General features: G+C 44.3%; 1 non-coding gene across 1 annotated transcript; it reads left to right on the forward strand.

The window, feature by feature from the left end:
• The first annotated feature begins 2,347 nt into the window (after positions 1-2,347).
• On the forward strand, positions 2,348-2,454 carry LOC120271348. The gene has a single exon (XR_005539961.1). It is a non-coding gene; the product is annotated as a small nucleolar RNA R71 (small nucleolar RNA).
• Positions 2,455-4,857: the final 2,403 nt, after the last annotated feature.

The raw sequence follows: 4,857 nt of genomic DNA on the forward strand, positions 1-4,857 counted from the left end.
GAATCTCTCATACGATCGATCGAAACTCAAATGATGACAACAACTCCAGTGTGAGCTCACGGATGGCTGGCTCGTAGTCGTCAATAATTGACTCCACCCCCATACTGAAACAAGGTCCTCGACCTCTTCAGCAAATTCAACCCCCTGTTGTAACTCTCAGAGTATGCTACTGTCCAGATACCGAGTCTGTCAGAACCGAAGTCTCGACAGACGCACAAAACGAGCCTGATGCTCGGGAATAGCGAAACTCATACCCTCGGACTCGGAGGATGACTCCCACGATGGTTTCTCTACTTGCTTCTTTGACCTAGGTGCCATATCCTGCAAGTTTTCAAATGAAATCAATCAAACAAACTTGATAAATGATGCTGCAGAAATCCACACAGTCATGGGGAATTTCCGCATGCATGTGTGAATCCACAAGGCGTGAAGAACCGCACGGCCGTGCCTCAAAAATCTAACAAAACACTTCTAAAACTATTCTAACTTCATTCTAAGCATGCTCATACACTCTACTCGCAAAAATGAAGCATTCTCAGCAAGTTCATCGATTAGAATCAAGAATTGGCAAAGAAAATCAAAGATAGGGGCTTACCGACGAGTTGAGATGATGAGAATAGGAATAGGCCGGAAAAGTAAGTAAGAATCCTCCAAAATCGGCAATATGAGGTCGGAAACCAATGCTAGAGTATTCTGAAGAGAGTGGAGAGGATGTAGATGAAGAGAAACAAGTCTTCTTTAAAAAGAACTCGCGCCCCTTAGAGTTATCTGTATATCCGCACGGCCGTGCGAAAATTCCACACGCCTGTGTATCTCCACAATGGAGAGCCACAGGGGCTGACGCACACCCCTGTGTACTCTCAGGATAGCTCTTGCTGTCTCTGAAACTGCTCGCACGGGCGTGTGGAAATTACCCATGCCCGTGCGCCCGACCCACAGAGGAAGCCGCACGTCGCACGCCCGTGCGCCTGACCCACAGAGGAAAAATGTACTTGTCCACCTTGATAAGCACGTCTTCAATAATGCTCCTCGAATGTAGCACCGTTCGGTCCGCCAATTGCAAAGTCATCCGAGTGGGCCTAGGCTCGCCCAAGCCTAGGCTTTTGAAAGAAAGTGTATGGCATGACGTGGATGCTAGCCCCTAAGTCCGCCAATGCCATTTCTTCACCTAGATTGCCAATATTACACGGAATGATGAAGCTTCCCGGGTCTTTCTTCTTGTTTGGCATCTTCTTTTGCCACACCGCCTAGCAAGATGCATCTAAAATCAGTGAAGCACTCTCCTCCAACTTCCTCTTATTAGTTAACAAGTCTTTCAAGAATTTCGCATACTAAGGAATTTGAGCTAATGCCTCAACAAAAGAAATATTGATGTGGAGTTGCTTGAACAAACTCAGGAACTTCTTGTACTGTTCATCCCCTTGGTCATACTTCAATCTAGAGGGATAAGGGATTCTCGGCTTGAAAGGTGGGATTACCACCTCCTTCTATTTGCTTGTTCTCTCTTCAACCTCTATAACCTCGGGTGCATGTTCTTTTGGATTCTCACCTAGAAACCTACCTTCAACCTCATGACCACTTCTCAAAGTGATCACCTTCACATTCTCTCTAGGGTTGGTCTCAGTATTGCTCGGCAAGCTTCCATGTAGCCTTTCCGAGAGAGACTTCGCAATCTACCCCACATGGTTTTCATGGTTATGCAAAGAGACGGTGTGATTGCGAAGTGTAGCCTGAACTGATTTAAACCTTGTATTTGAAGATTGCACAAATCTAGTCAAGGCCTTCTCCAAATCATTCATTCATGTTTCCAAACCTGAAACTCTATTTTCCACGTTCGGGGCTTGTTGTTGGAAACCCGGTGGCCCCATTGCCTTTTGTGGACCTTGGTTGCTCCATGAGAAATTGGGATGATTTTTCCAACCTGGATTGTAGGTATTGCTATATGGGTTTCCTTGAGTCCTCATGCCATTACCTACAAAATCGACCTTCTCAACCGAAGATGAATCACCAATAGAGATCGGGCAATCCGAGGGAGCATGTTCTCCACCACACCCAGTGCAGGCTACTCACGGCCGCCACTTTGTTTGAAGTTAGAAGATCTAACTTCTTACTCAAATTTTCCACTTGCGCTGCCAATGAAGTTACTGCATCTATCTCATGAAGACCGGCTACCTTTTTCTTCTCCCTGGCATTGAATGGGTAGCTGTATAAACCTATTTCTTCAATAAGTTAACGGGCCTCATCGGGGCTCTTGCTACATAACGTACCTCCTGCTGCGGCATCCAAGAGTTATCTTGTACTCGGATTCAACCTATTGTAAAAAGTCTGAACAATCATCCACTCCCGGAATCCGTGTTGGTGGCACTTTCTCAGGAGCTCCTTGAACCTTTCCCATGTCTTGAATAGAGACTGCAATTCCGACTGTACAAAGGATGAGATCTCATTCCTAAGCCTTGCAGATTTTCAATGATGGAAATAACGGGCTAGAAAAGCTTCTGCCATCTCCTCCCATGTAGTAATCGAGGTTCTAGGTAATGAGTGTAGCCACTGCTTTGCTCTCCCTTTTAAGGAAAATGGGAAGGCTCTCAAATTAATGCCATCATCCGTCACCCCATTTATCTTGAGCATATCACACACCTCGAGATAGTTCTCTATGTGACTGTTTGGATCCTCATCGGCCAAATCATTGAACTGTGTGGATTGCTACAACATGTGGATGAATGCCTGCTTTAGCTCGAAATTCTGAGCTGTAATTGGGGGTCGCACAATACTCAATTGCATGCCCAAAACTGAGGGTCTAGCATAATCAAAGAGTGTCCTCTGCTGCTCATTTTGTTATGCCATATTATCTGACCCTTCAACTTCCAAATCAGCTAGATTAGATTGTTCTTCCACAGGTCCTTTCCCTTTTCTTCTAAGTGTTCTTTCAAGTTCGGGATCTCCTTCAATCAATACTGAGGGGTTCCCTCGGGTCATCAACTTGAAGTGCATGGAGTTGTCAAAGTAAGAAATCCCAGGTGAGTGGGATATCGTATCCACAGGGAAAAAGGAATCAAAATACTTAATATGCTTCTTAACTATATGAAAGATGAATAGTGATAAGTGTGATAAGATTCAATTCTCAAAAGTAAAACAAACCGAAAGATAGCAAAACTAAAGTAGAAGGTCAGGCAATCGATAAAGATGGGGTACACAAGTATTGATCCGCCTAGGAAAATCGTTTCAAGTGCAAGAACTCTCTATTATGCTTCCTAACTAATGCAATGGTGAGTCAAGGACATTTTTTAATTCATGGCCCAAAATCTAGGGTTAACCAAGCCTAATCCTCTACATGTCCCGGAGGAGAAGTTGAACAACCTCTCAACCTCGCACTCGTAAGAAGGATTGCATTAAGCTCTAGGATACCAAGTGATAAATCTCTCCTAATTGTAGACCTAACCCTTGGTCCAGAAGAAAGGTCCCTAACCACAATTAAGCCCCTATGGATATTCCACACGGGCCTGTGGAATTAACACATGCCTGTCTGGCTCCTCTGTTTTTCTACTTCTTCGGCCGGCTGTGAACAGTGCCTGCCACGGTGATTTGCTACAGTGATTTCTACAATACATGCTACAGTATGACCCGAAATACTCCCGAATCCATGCTTTTATCGAGGTAACATAAACGGGCACACGTTCACGTCGTAGATTATCTTGGTTCTTCAACAAACGATCAGGTTGGTGGAGATCTTGCTAATTATGCACAAGCCGGAATACTAGGATGTAACTGGCTTCGTGCCCCTCCAAATCATTGCCTTAGCTCGAATAGAAGGAGGTTGGCATACATTCTATCATTCTAAACCCGACTCATGTCTCTATCTTTGAACCTTCTCAAGATCTCCTCCAAATAATGCGTAAAACAATCTACAATTGCTTCTTTTGTAAATAATCGGCCTCACAACCCAACCTGTATAAAAGTACATAAATACACACATATTAGCGCTAAAACCTGACAAAAGTAATGCTCATCAGAAGGAAAGAACGCTTCACATTCTTATTGCACAAGCACTTATCACATGCCCAAATACTTACTAGGGTTTTGCCCTCCATGGAGCAAGTTAGAAAACAATGGTGAATATAATGAAAAGTAATGGAAACCATGAAGAAAAATCCCCTTAAATTCGTGATGATGGCCTTGATGGGTCGCCCAACGTCTTGAAGTATCCCTCTCCGAAGCTAGGTCACCGAAGGCTCCCTCTATGCTTTGACGAAGAGAAGATCGATCAAAGTTGGTGATGGACGACCCCAATATCGCCAATGACCTCCTCCAAAACCGTAGCCGCCTTGCCTTCAAAGTGCTCACCAAAAGCTTTCCAAAAAGTCCCCAAAGAATAGGGCAAATGGCCTATTTAAAGCCCAAAACCACGGCTGTCACATGCCCCCCCCTCACTCATGTGGATTTTCCACGCACTTATGTGGGCTATAGGAATTTCCACGCGGGCGTATGTCTGGGCACAAGTCCATGTGGCTGCCTTTTTAAAGCCCAAACACTCTTCTCTTGAGGCCACATGTCCAGGCACACGTCCATGTGGTAGGCTATAAGATTTTTCTTCATCGACGCATCTTTGAAAGGTCTTGCAATCTTCACAAAGAGAAGGAACATGAAGATATGGCTGCCTTTGTGCCCTTCCAACTAGTGAATTGACTTGAATACTCTTGGAAATTGGCACACATCTCCACGTTAATGAACTCCTCTCGTGTCTTGGTCCTTGAATTGAATAAGAGCTCCCAACATTATGTCTTTATAGTCTATCTTTGCTTCCCTTTTACTCTTCAAGGCATTCACCACCTATATGCATTAAAGAACACCAAATACACA

This window comes from Dioscorea cayenensis, chromosome 10 (genome assembly GCF_009730915.1).
Source record: "Dioscorea cayenensis subsp. rotundata cultivar TDr96_F1 chromosome 10, TDr96_F1_v2_PseudoChromosome.rev07_lg8_w22 25.fasta, whole genome shotgun sequence".
NCBI lineage: Eukaryota > Viridiplantae > Streptophyta > Magnoliopsida > Dioscoreales > Dioscoreaceae > Dioscorea > Dioscorea cayenensis.